The sequence below is a fragment of the Astyanax mexicanus genome, chromosome 17, assembly GCF_023375975.1.
Source record: "Astyanax mexicanus isolate ESR-SI-001 chromosome 17, AstMex3_surface, whole genome shotgun sequence".
Lineage (NCBI taxonomy): Eukaryota > Metazoa > Chordata > Actinopteri > Characiformes > Acestrorhamphidae > Astyanax > Astyanax mexicanus.
Window position 1 is genome coordinate 23,129,488 of NC_064424.1, and position 14,564 is coordinate 23,144,051.

General features: G+C 38.8%; 1 protein-coding gene across 1 annotated transcript in view; it reads right to left on the reverse strand.

Moving 5' to 3' along the window:
• The window catches only part of LOC125782470 (NACHT, LRR and PYD domains-containing protein 2-like), a 95,383-nt gene that overhangs the window by 47,967 nt on the left and 32,852 nt on the right, over positions 1 to 14,564 (reverse strand). The gene's annotated exons all lie outside the window — the stretch shown is intronic.

Below are 14,564 nucleotides of genomic sequence, written 5' to 3' on the forward strand. Positions count from 1 at the left end.
GCCGTTGTAGAGGCAAAACATATCCGATTTGGCTGAAAATTTGCAATCAAGATCAGATTATCAGTCTATATATGTGTATAAATTTGTGTGTTGATAGGGTGAAAGGTTCCTGTCTTCTGTCCATTTAGGTTGGAAAATAGCAATAAATAGAATAAATTGAAAATAGTTATTTTTTCACTGTAGAGCCTACTGAAGACTTATTTGGCTCATACTTGGCACATGTACTTCAAATGTCATTGTTAATTAGTAGCTTCAACAGTTTTGGCATGTTTTAAACTTTGACAGAGTTTTGGCCAAATAACTCTGAAAAGGCTTTCACGTACATGTTTGATCAAGGTTTATGGGCCTCAAATAGTTAAAATGTCAAGATTTTTTTGATAATTATTTACCTACAGGGTCTCAAGATTGCAACAAGACCAAATTTGTTTTGATTTATTAAGGACTTAAAGACAAGTTCGAAAAGAGCAATTTTTACTCTTTTGGCCACTGATGAAAATCTTTGCATTTTTGGTAAACATATGTAATGACAAAGTTGTAAAGGCTACAGCAATGTATACAAATAAAAAAGAATAACAAGCCTAGGCCACTTGTACCTTTAGATATAACTGATTTTCTGCTATAGCGCCCCCTTGAGGCCAATCAATGCCATATTTTAATGGATGATAGAAGGCCCTGAGATACATGTAGGGTATAAGTATCGTCCTGATTGGTCATTGTTTAGCATGTCAAAAGCTTGCTGGAAACTGATTGGCTAATAACGATCGCAAAAATTTGCATATCAAATTTTCCTTCTGTAAAACATTAGGACATAGGCCATAGATGATACATGCCAAAGGAGAGCTTCATAGCTTGTACGGTTCCTGAGAAACAGATTTTTAGCTTTGGCTCCGCCCCCTGGGGGCGTACGTCTACACAGATTGACGGGCTACCTCAGAATCATGTTGGCATCAACGGTCTAAAGTGGCATTAGTGTAGGTTTAAGCATTCAAAAGTTAAAGCTGTTAAAGTAAATTTGGGTGTGCCACGGTAAGATTAATTTGCATATGGCGGCCATATTGTTTATAAATTTCACAATTTTTTTGATAATTATTGAGGATGGGACTCTGCTGAGTTGTTTGACACCAAATATGACAGGATTGGTCAATGACCCTAGGACAAGTTCTCAAAAGTAGGTTTTGCATATTATGCTAAATAGCAAAAAATCTAAGTGGGCGGAGCTTAGTGGTTCTATTGACCTTTTTGATTTGCCATTAACCAAGGAATCATATAATGCAAGAATTTTTGCTCTAGCTATCAGGGCGTAGGAGTTACGGGGCCAAACGCGTTGACCTTCACCATAGCGCCCCCTTGAGGCCGATCGGGCTCATCTTTTGAATCTGAGTAGCGGTGAGAAGTACTACCATATGACCAAGTCTCAGCCCTGTAGGCCTTACGGTTTCTTCTGCCCGATCACTTCTATGGCAGAAAAAGAATAAGAATAATAATAATAATAATAATAATAATAATAATAATAATAAATATAGCCGCAAGCGGCGATTTACGGGGTTCGAGCGTTACAGGCAAAGAGACCCCTGGAGGCCAGTTAGGCTTAAAACATGTTGCCGGTTGACCGGCATCGCCAAACTGGATGAGGATGACCAGCATGACCGTGAAGACCAAGCTAGATTACCAGCATGACTAATCTGGATGACAAACTTGTTGACCATATTGACCAAGCTGGAAGACCATAATGACCAAACTGGATGACCAGCATGGCAAAGGTGGTTGGCCAGTATGACCAAGCTGGATGACCAGCATTGCTATGATGACAAAGCTGAATGACCAGCAGGACCATAATGACCAATGTGAATGACCAGAATGACCTAGCTGGATGGGCAGCATAACCAAGCTAGGTGACCAGCGTGACCATAAAGACCATAATGACAATGCTAGATGAGTGGTGTGAGAAAACTAGTTGAAATGCATTGATAAATTGAGCTGTAGTGTTCAGCAGGTTTTATGGGGTCTCTTGCTGCACTCTAGTGGGCATTCGGAGAGCCTAGCAGTGAGGCATGACAAGGGCACATATTAATAACCAATAATATCAATAATAGTACATAAGTTTTGACCTGATTAACATACAGCCTGTTAAAAGCTTGCTGGAATGTGATTGGCTAATAGTGACTACAAAAGTGTCCATATCAAATTTTCATTTGGTGTACCATTAGTGCATGGGCCATAGATGATAATTGGCAAGGACGACCTTAATAGCTTGTATGGTTCTAGAGAAACAGCTATCGAGCATTGGCTCCGCCCCCTGGGGGGGTGTATGTCTACTTAAACTGACAGGGTATCTGAGAATCATGTAATGATCAAAGTACTGAAGTGGTATTAGTGTCAGGTTAAGCATTCAAAAGTTATAAGTGTTAAAGACATTTTACTGCACTGTGGTAGAACTAATTTGCATATGGCGGCCATATTGTTTACAAATGTAAAGATTTATTAAATAATTATTGAGGAGCAAGCTCTGCTAAATTGTTTGACACCAAACATGTCATGATTGGTCAAGGAGGCAAGGGAAAGATGTCAAAAGTAGGTTTTGCATATTATGCTAATTTAAAAAAAATTAAGTGGGTGGAGCATAAACAAGAATGACCCAGGTGGCTGAGCAGCATGACCAAGAAGGATAAAGATGTTCAATTAAGCAAGACAAGCAAGATTAATTAAGTTCAGCAGAGCTTTAATTTAGAATAATTCACCTGTAGCTGTTTCACCAAATGACCACCAGAGCGCAGCAAGAGACCACATATAACCTGCTGGAAATCTATCACTCTATAAGCAAGTCAGAACATTCCCTATCAGTGTGTTTCTATTTATTAAAAAGAGAAGAAAAGTCCGATTGGGCTCCAAATTGGTACTCATGATCAAGTGGTCTGTATATACATGTATGTACATTTGTGTGTTGATAGGGTCAAAGGTTCCTGACTTCTGACCATTTAGGTTTGAAAAAAGTGATAATACAGGCTTATGGCCTACAAAATGGCTGATGCTCTTTGGCCATATTAGAGGCAAAAAATATCTGATTTGGCTCAAAATTTGCAATCAAGATCACAACATCAGTCTATATATGTATGTCAATTTCTGTGTCGATAGGGTTAAAGGTTCCTGACTTCTGTCCATTTAGATTTGAAAAAAGCGATAATACAGGCTTGAGGCCTACAAAATCGCTGTAGTTTTCCAGCCGTTGTAGAGGCAAAACATGTCCGATTTGGCTGAAAATTTGCAATCAAGATCGGATTATCAGTCTATATATGTGTATAAATTTGTGTGTTGATAGGGTGAAAGGTTCCTGTCTTCTGTCCATTTAGGTTGGAAAATAGCGATAAATAGAATAAATTGAAAATAGTTATTTTTTCACTGTAGAGCCTACTGAAGACTTATTTGGCTCATACTTGGCACATGTGCTTCCAATGTCATTCTTAATTAGTAGCTTCAACAGTTTTGGCATGATTTAAACTTTGACAGAGTTTTGGCCAAATAACTCTGAAAAGGCTTTCATGTACATGTTTGATCAAGGTTTATGGGCCTCAAATAGTTAAAATGTCAAGATTTTTTTGATAATTATTTACCTACAGGGTCTCAGGATTGCATCAAGACCAAATTTGTTTTGATTGATTAAGGACTTAAAGACAAGTTCGAAAAGAGCAATTTTTACTCTTTTGGCCACTGATGAAAATCTTTGCATTTTTGGTAAATACGTGTAATTACAAAGTTGTAAAGGCTACAGCAAAGTATACAACTAAAAAAGAATAACAAGCCTAGGCCACTTGTACCTTTAGATATAACTGATTTTCTGCTATAGCGCCCCCTTGAGGCCAATCAACGCCATATTTTAATGGATGATAGAAGGCCCTGAGATACATGTAGGGTATAAGTATCGTCCTGATTGGTCATTGTTTAGCATGTCAAAAGCTTGCTGGAATCTGATTGGCTAATAACGATCGCAAAAATTTGCATATCAAATTTTCCTTCTGTAAAACATTAGGACATAGGCCATAGATGATACATGTCAAAGGATAGCTTCATAGCTTGTACGGTTCCTGAGAAACAGATTTTTAGCTTTGGCTCCGCCCCCTGGAGGCGTATGTCTACACAGATTGACGGGCTACCTCAGAATCATGTTGACATCAAAGTTGTAAAGTGGCATTAGTGTAGGTTTCAGCATTCAAAAGTTACAGCTGTTAGAGTAAATTTGGGTGTGCCACGGTAAGATTAATTTGCATATGTCGGCCATATTGTTTACAAATTTCACAATTTTTTCGATAATTATTGAGTTTGGGACTCTGCTGAGTTGTCTGACACCAAATATGACAGGATTGGTCAATGACCCTAGGACAAGTTCTCAAAAGTAGGTTTTGCATATTATGCTAAATAGCAAAAAATCTAAGTGGGCGGAGCTTAGTGGTTCTATTGACCTTTTTGATTTGCCATTAACCAAGGAATCATATAATGCAAGAATTTTTGCTCTAGCTATCAGGGCGTGGCAGTTACGAGGCCTAACGCGTTGACCTTCGCCATAGCGCCCCCTTGAGGCCGATTTGGCTCATCTTTTGAATCTGAGTAGCGGTGAGAAGTACTACCATATGACCAAGTCTCAGCCCTGTAGGCCTTACGGTTTCTTCTGCCCGATCACTTCTATGGCAGAAAAAGAATAAGAATAATAATAATAATAATAATAATAATAATAATAATCAGAACAATTACAATAGGGTTTCTAGCACTACGTGCTCGAACCCCTAATAATAATAATCAGAACAATTACAATAGGGTTTCTAGCACTACGTGCTCGAACCCCTAATAATAATAATAATAATAATAATAATAATAATAATAATCAGAACAATTACAATAGGGTTTCTAGCACTACGTGCTCGAACCCCTAATAATATAGCCGCAAGCGGCGATTTACGGGGTTCGAGCGTTACAGGCAAAGAGACCCCTGGAGGCCAGTTAGGCTTAAAACATGTTGCCGGTTGACCGGCATCGCCAAACTGGATGAGGATGACCAGCATGACCGTGAAGACCAAGCTAGATTACCAGCATGACTAATCTGGATGACAAACTTGTTGACCATATTGACCAAGCTGGAAGACCGTAATGACCAAACTGGATGACCAGCATGGCAAAGGTGGTTGGCCAGTATGACCAAGCTGGAAGACCACCATTACTATGAGGACAAAGCTGAATGACCAGCAGGACCATAATGACCAATGTGAATGGCCAGCATGACCAAGCTGGATGGCCAGCATAACCAAGCTGGGTGACCAGCGTGACCATAAAGACCATAATGGCAATGCTAGATGAGTGGTGTGAGTAAACTAGTTGAAAAGCATTGATAAATTGAGCTGTAGTGTTCATCAGGTTTTATGTGGTGTCTTACTGCACTCTAGTGCGCATTTGGTGAAACAAATTCAGTTCTTAAATTGAAAAAACACAAGGCATAAAAAGGGCATATAAATAACCCGTATATAGTATATAAGTTTTGACCTGATTAACATTCCGCCTGTTAAAAGCTTGCTGGAATGTGATTGGATAATAGTGACCACAAAAGTGTCCATATCAAATTTTCATTTGGTGTACCATTAGTGCATGGGCCATAGATGATAATTGGCAAGGACGACCTTGATAGCTTGTATGGTTCTAGAGAAACAGCTATCGAGCATTGGCCCCGCCCCCTGGGGGTGTGTATGTCTACTTAAACTCACAGGGTATCTGAGAATCATGTAATGATCAAAGGACTGAAGTGGTATTAGTGTCAGGTTAAGCATTCAAAAGTTATAAGTGTTAAAGTCATTTCACTGCACCATGGTAAAACTAATTTGCATATGGCGGCCATATTGTTTATAAATGTAAAGATTTTTTTTTATAATTATTGAGGAGTAAGCTCTGCTGAACTGTTTGACACCAAACATGTCATGATTGGTCAAGGAGGCAAAGACAAGATCTCAAAAGTAGGTTTTGCATATTATGCAAATTAAAAAAAAATTAAGTGGGTGGAGCATAAATAAGAATGACCCAGGTGGCTGACTAGCATGACCAAGAAGGATAAATATGTTCAATTAAGCAAGACAAAAATGATTAAATAAGTTCAGCAGAGCTTTAATTTAGAATAATTCAAATGTAGCTGTTTCACCAAATGACCACCAGAGCGCAGCAAGAGACCACATATAACCTGCTGGAAATCTATCACTCTATAAGTAAGACAGAACATTCCCTATCAGTGTGTTTCTATTTATTAAAAAGAGAAGAAAAGTCCGATTGGGCTCCAAATTGGTACTCATGATTAAGTGGTCTGCATATATATGTGTGTAAATTTGTGTGTTGATAGGGTCAAAGGTTCCTGACTTCTGTCCATTTAGGTTTGAAAAAAGCGATAATACAGGCTTATGGCCTACAAAATGGCTGTTGCTCTTTGGCCATATTAGAGGCAAAAAATATCTGTTTTGGCTCAAAATTTGCAATCAAGATCACAATATCAGTCTATATATGTATGTCAATTTCTGTGTCGATAGTGTCAAAGGTTCCTGACTTATGTCCATTTAGGTTTGAAAAAAGCGATAATACAGGCTTGAGGCCTACAAAATCGCTGTAGTTTTCCAGCCGTTGTAGAGGCAAAACATGTCCGATTTGGCTGAAAATTTGCAATCAAGATCAGATTATCAGTCTATATATGTGTATAAATTTGTGTGTTGATAGGGTGAAAGGTTCCTGTCTTCTGTCCATTTAGGTTGGAAAATAGCGATAAATAGAATAAATTGAAAATAGTTATTTTTTCACTGTAGAGCCTACTGAAGACTTATTTGGCTCATACTTGGCAAATGTGCTTCAAATGTCATTGTTAATTAGTAGCTTCAACAGTTTTGGCATGTTTTAAACTTTGACAGAGTTTTGGCCAAATAACTCTGAAAAGGCTTTCATGTACATGTTTGATCAAGGTTTATGGGCCTCAAATACTTAAAATGTCAAGATTTTTTTGATAATTATTTACCTACAGGGTCTCAAGATTGCATCAAGACCAAATTTGTTTTGATTGATTAAGGACTTAAAGACAAGTTCGAAAAGAGCAATTTTTACTCTTTTGGCCACTGATGAAAATCTTTCCATTTTTGGTAAATACATGTAATTACAAAGTTGTAAAGGCTACAGCAAAGTATACAACTAAAAAAGAATAACAAGCCTAGGCCACTTGTACCTTTAGATATAACTGATTTTCTGCTATAGCGCCCCCTTGAGGCCAATCAACGCCATATTTTAATGGATGATAGAAGGCCCTGAGATACATGTAGGGTATAAGTATCGTCCTGATTGGTCATTGTTTAGCATGTCAAAAGCTTGCTGGAAACTGATTGGCTAATAACGATCGCAAAAATTTGCATATCAAATTTTCCTTCTGTAAAACATTAGGACATAGGCCATAGATGATACATGCCAAAGGAGAGCTTCATAGCTTGTACGGTTCCTGAGAAACAGATTTTTAGCTTTGGCTCCGCCCCCTGGGGGCGTATGTCTACACAGATTGACGGGCTACCTCAGAATCATGTTGGCATCAAAGTTGTAAAGTGGCATTAGTGTAGGTTTAAGCATTCAAAAGTTACAGCTGTTAGAGTAAATTTGGGTGTGCCACGGTAAGATTAATTTGCATATGGCGGCCATATTGTTTACAAATTTCACAATTTTTTTGATAATTATTGAGGTTGGGACTCTGCTGAGTTGTTTGACACCAAATATGACAGGATTGGTCAATGACCCTAGGACAAGTTCTCAAAAGTAGGTTTTGCATATTATGCTAAATAGCAAAAAATCTAAGTGGGCGGAGCTTAGTGGTTCTATTGACCTTTTTGATTTGCCATTAACCAAGGAATCATATAATGCAAGAATTTTTGCTCTAGCTATCAGGGCGTGGCAGTTACGAGGCCTAACGCGTTGACCTTCGCCATAGCGCCCCCTTGAGGCCGATCGGGCTCATCTTTTGAATCTGAGTAGCGGTGAGAAGTACTACCATATGACCAAGTCTCAGCCCTGTAGGCCTTACGGTTTCTTCTGCCCGATCACTTCTATGGCAGAAAAAGAATAAGAATAATAATAAATATAGCCGCAAGCGGCGATTTACGGGGTTCGAGCGTTACAGGCAAAGAGACCCCTGGAGGCCAGTTAGGCTTAACACATTTTGCCGGTTGACCGGCATCGCCAAACTGGATGAGGATGACCAGCATGACCGTGAAGACCAAGCTAGATTACCAGCATGACTAATCTGGATGACAAACTTGTTGACCATATTGACCAAGCTGGAAGACCATAATGACCAAACTGGATGACCAGCATGGCAAAGGTGGTTGGCCAGTATGACCAAGCTGGAAGACCACCATTACTATGAGGACAAAGCTGAATGACCAGCAGGACCATAATGACCAATGTGAATGGCCAGCATGACCAAGCTGGATGGCCAGCATAACCAAGCTGGGTGACCAGCGTGACCATAAAGACCATAATGGCAATGCTAGATGAGTGGTGTGAGTAAACTAGTTGAAAAGCATTGATAAATTGAGCTGTAGTGTTCATCAGGTTTTATGTGGTGTCTTACTGCACTCTAGTGCGCATTTGGTGAAACAAATTCTTAAATTGAAAAAACACAAGGCATAAAAAGGGCATATAAATAACCCGTATATAGTATATAAGTTTTGACCTGATTAACATTCCGCCTGTTAAAAGCTTGCTGGAATGTGATTGGCTAATAGTGACCACAAAAGTGTCCATATCAAATTTTCATTTGGTGTACCATTAGTGCATGGGCCATAGATGATAATTGGCTAGGATGACCTTGATAGCTTGTATGGTTCTAGAGAAACAGCTATCGAGCATTGGCCCCGCCCCCTGGGGGGGTGTATGTCTACTTAAACTGACAGGGTATCTGAGAATCATGTAATGATCAAAGGACTGAAGTGGTATTAGTGTTAGGTTAAGCATTCAAAAGTTATAAGTGTTAAAGACATTTTACTGCACCATGGTAGAACTCATTTGCATATGGCGGCCATATTGTTTATAAATGTAAAGATTTTTTTAATAATTATTGAGGAGTAAGCTCTGCTGAACTGTTTGACACCAAACATGTCATGATTGGTCAAGGATCCAAGGACAAGATCTCAAAAGTAGGTTTTGCATATTATGCAAATTAAAAAAAAAATTAAGTGGGTGGAGCATAAACAAGAATGACCCAGGTGGCTGAGTAGCATGACCAAGAAGGATAAATATGTTCAATTAAGCAAGACAAGCAAGATTAAATAAGTTCAGCAGAGCTTTAATTTAGAATAATTCACCTGTAGCTGTTTCACCAAATGACCACCAGAGCGCAGCAAGAGACCACATATAACCTGCTGGAAATCTATCACTCTATAAGTAAGACAGAACATTCCCTATCAGTGTGTTTCTATTTATTACAAAGAGAGGAAAAGTCCGATTGGGCTCAAAATTGGTTCTCATGATCAAGTCGTCTGTATATATATGTGTGTAAATTTGTGTGTTGATAGGGTCAAAGGTTCCTGACTTCTGTCCATTTAGGCTTGAAAAAAGCGATAATACAGGCTTATGGCCTACAAAATGGCTGTTGCTCTTTGGCCATATTAGAGGCAAAAAATATCTGATTTGGCTCAAAATTTGCAATCAAGATCACAATATCAGTCTATATATGTATGTCAATTTCTGTGTCAATAGGGTCAAAGGTTCCTGACTTCTGTCCATTTAGGTTTGAAAAAAGCGATAATACAGGCTTGAGGCCTACAAAATCGCTGTAGTTTTCCAGCCGTTGTAGAGGCAAAACATGTCCGATTTGGCTGAAAATTTGCAATCAAGATCAGATTATCAGTCTATATATGTGTATAAATGTGTGTGTTGATAGGGTGAAAGGTTCCTGTCTTCTGTCCATTTAGGTTGGAAAATAGCGATAAATAGAATAAATTGAAAATAGTTATTTTTTCACTGTAGAGCCTACTGAAGACTTATTTGGCTCATACTTGGCACATGTACTTCAAATGTCATTGTTAATTAGTAGCTTCAACAGTTTTGGCATGTTTTAAACTTTGACAGAGTTTTGGCCAAATAACTCTGAAAAGGCTTTCACGTACATGTTTGATCAAGGTTTATGGGCCTCAAATAGTTAAAATGTCAAGATTTTTTTGATAATTATTTACCTACAGGGTCTCAAGATTGCATCAAGACCAAATTTGTTTTGATTGATTAAGGACTTAAAGACAAGTTCGAAAAGAGCAATTTTTACTCTTTTGGCCACTGATGAAAATCTTTGCATTTTTGGTAAACACATGTAATTACAAAGTTGTAAAGGCTACAGCAAAGTATACAACTAAAAAAGAATAACAAGCCTAGGCCACTTGTACCTTTAGATATAACTGATTTTCTGCTATAGCGCCCCCTTGAGGCCAATCAACGCCATATTTTAATGGATGATAGAAGGCCCTGAGATACATGTAGGGTATAAGTATCGTCCTGATTGGTCATTGTTTAGCCTGGCAAAAGCTTGCTGGAATCTGATTGGCTAATAACGATTGCAAAAATTTGCATATCAAATTTTCCTTCTGTAAAACATTAGGACAAAGGCCATAGATGATACATGCCACAGGAGAGCTTCATAGCTTGTACGGTTCCTGAGAAACAGATTTTCAGCTTTGGCTCCGCCCCCTGGGGGCGTATGTCTACACAGATTGACGGGCTACCTCAGAATCATGTTGGCATCAAAGTTGTAAAGTGGCATTAGTGTAGGTTTAAGCATTCAAAAGTTACAGCTGTTAGAGTAAATTTGGGTGTGCCACGGTAAGATTAATTTGCATATGGCGGCCATATTGTTTAAAAAATTCTCAATTTTTTCGATAATTATTGAGCTTGGGACTCTGCTGAGTTGTTTGACACCAAATATGACAGGATTGGTCAATGACCCTAGGACAAGTTCTCAAAAGTAGGTTTTGCATATTATGCTAAATAGCAAAAAATCTAAGTGGGCGGAGCTTAGTGGTTCTATTGACCTTTTTGATTTGCCATTAACCAAGGAATCATATAATGCAAGAATTTTTGCTCTAGCTATCAGGGCGTAGGAGTTACGAGGCCAAACGCGTTGACCTTTGCCATAGCGCCCCCTTGAGGCCGATCGGGCTCATCTTTTGAATCTGAGTAGCGGTGAGAAGTACTACCATATGACCAAGTCTCAGCCCTGTAGGCCTTACGGTTTCTTCTGCCCAATCACTTCTATGGCAGAAAAAGAATAAGAATAATAATAATAATAATAATAATAATAATAATCAGAACAATTACAATAGGGTTTCTAGCACTACGTGCTCGAACCCCTAATAAATATAGCCGCAAGCGGCGATTTACGGGGTTCGAGCGTTACAGGCAAAGAGACCCCTGGAGGCCAGTTAGGCTTAAAACATGTTGCCGGTTGACCGGCATCGCCAAACTGGATGAGGATGACCTGCATGACCGTGAAGACCAAGCTAGATTACCAGCATGACTAATCTGGATGACAAACTTGTTGACCATATTGACCAAGCTGGAAGACCATAATGACCAAACTGGATGACCAGCATGGCAAAGGTGGTTGGCCAGTATGACCAAGCTGGAAGACCACCATTACTATGAGGACAAAGCTGAATGACCAGCAGGACCATAATGACCAATGTGAATGGCCAGCATGACCAAGCTGGATGGACAGCATAACCAAGCTGGGTGACCAGCGTGACCATAAAGACCATAATGGCAATGCTAGATGAGTGGTGTGAGTAAACTAGTTGAAAAGCATTGATAAATTGAGCTGTAGTGTTCATCAGGTTTTATGTGGTGTCTTACTGCACTCTAGTGCGCATTTGGTGAAACAAATTCAGTTCTTAAATTGAAAAAACACAAGGCATAAAAAGGGCATATAAATAACCCGTATATAGTATATAAGTTTTGACCTGATTAACATTCCGCCTGTTAAAAGCTTGCTGGAATGTGATTGGCTAATAGTGACCACAAAAGTGTCCATATCAAATTTTCATTTGGTGTACCATTAGTGCATGGGCCATAGATGATAATTGGCTAGGATGACCTTGATAGCTTGTATGGTTCTAGAGAAACAGCTATCGAGCATTGGCCCCGCCCCCTGGGGGGGTGTATGTCTACTTAAACTGACAGGGTATCTGAGAATCATGTAATGATCAAAGGACTGAAGTGGTATTAGTGTCAGGTTAAGCATTCAAAAGTTATAAGTGTTAAAGAGATTTTACTGCACCATGGTAGAACTCATTTGCATATGGCGGCCATATTGTTTATAAATGTAAAGATTTTTTAAATAATTATTGAGGAGTAAGCTCTGCTGAACTGTTTGACTCCAAACATGTCATGATTGGTCAAGGAGCCAAGGACAAGATCTCAAGAGTAAGTTTTGCATATTATGCAAATAAAAAAAAATTAAGTGGGTGGAGCATAAACAAGAATGACCCAGGTGGCTGACTAGCATGACCAAGAAGGATAAAGATCTTCAATTAAGCAAGACAAGCAAGATTGAATAAGTTCAGCAGAGCTTTAATTTAGAATAATTCACCTGTAGCTGTTTCACCAAATGACCACCAGAGCGCAGCAAGAGACCACATATAACCTGCTGGAAATCTATCACTCTATAAGTAAGACAGAACATTCCCTATCAGTGTGTTTCTATTTATTAAAAAGAGAAGAAAAGTCCGATTGGGCTCCAAATTGGTACTCATGATCAAGTGGTCTGTATATATATGTATGTAAATTTGTGTGTTGATAGGGTCAAAGGTTCCTGACTTCTGACCATTTAGGTTTGAAAAATGTGATAATACAGGCTTATGGCCTACAAAATGGCTGTTGCTCTTTGGCCATATTAGAGGCAAAAAATATCTGATTTGGCTCAAAATTTGCAATCAGGATCACAATATCAGTCTATATATGTATGTCAATTTCTGTGTCAATAGGGTCAAAGGTTCCTGACTTCTGTCCATTTAGATTTGAAAAAAGCGATAATACAGGCTTGAGGCCTACAAAATCGCTGTAGTTTTCCAGCCGTTGTAGAGGCAAAACATGTCCGATTTGGCTGAAAATTTGCAATCAAGATCACATTATCAGTCTATATATGTGTATAAATTTGTGTGTTGATAGGGTGAAAGGTTCCTGTCTTCTGTCCATTTAGGTTGGAAAATAGCGATAAATAGAATAAATTGAAAATAGTTATTTTATCACTGTAGAGCCTACTGAAGACTTATTTGGCTCATACTTGGCAAATGTGCTTCAAATGTCATTGTTAATTAGTAGCTTCAACAGTTTTGGCATGTTTTAAACTTTGACAGAGTTTTGGCCAAATAACTCTGAAAAGGCTTTCACGTACATGTTTGATGAAGGTGTATGGGCCTCAAATAGTTAAAATGTCAAGATTTTTTTGATAATTATTTACATACAGGGTCTCAAGATTGCATCAAGACCAAATTTGTTTTGATTGATTAAGAACTTAAAGACAAGTTCGAAAAGAGCCATTTTTACTCTTTTGGCCACTGATGAAAATCTTTGCATTTTTGGTAAACACATGTAATTACAAAGTTGTAAAGGCTACAGCAAAGTATACAAATAAAAAAGAATAACAAGCCTAGGCCACTTGTACCTTTAGATATAACTGATTTTCTGCTATAGCGCCCCCTTGAGGCCAATCAACGCCATATTTTAATGGATGATAGAAGGCCCTGAGATACATGTAGGGTATAAGTATCGTCCGGATTGGTCATTGTTTAGCATGTCAAAAGCTTGCTGGAATCTGATTGGCTAATAACGATCGCAAAAATTTGCATATCAAATTTTCCTTTTGTAAAACATTAGGACATAGGCCATAGATGATACATGCCAAAGGAGAGCTTCATAGCTTGTACGGTTCCTGAGAAACAGATTTTTAGCTTTGGCTCCGCCCCCTGTGGGCGTATGTCTACACAGATTGACGGGCTACCTCAGAATCATGTTGGCATCAAAGTTGTAAAGTGGCATTAGTGTAGGTTTAAGCATTCAAAAGTTACAGCTGTTAGAGTAAATTTGGGTGTGCCACGGTAAGATTAATTTGCATATGGCGGCCATACTGTTTACAAATTTCACAATTTTTTCGATAATTATTGAGGTTGGGACTCTGCTGAGTTGTTTGACACCAAATATGATAGGATTGGTCAATGACCCTAGGACAAGTTCTCAAAAGTAGGTTTTGCATATTATGCTAAATAGCAAAAAATCTAAGTGGGCGGAGCTTAGTGGTTCTATTGACCTTTTTGATTTGCCATTAACCAAGGAATCATATAATGCAAGAATTTTTGCTCTAGCTATCAGGGCGTAGGAGTTACGAGGCCAAACGCGTTGACCTTCGCCATAGCGCCCCCTTGAGGCCGATCGGGCTCATCTTTTGAATCTGAGTAGCGGTGAGAAGTACTACCATATGACCAAGTCTCAGCCCTGTAGGCCTTACGGTTTCTTCTGCCCAATCACTTCTA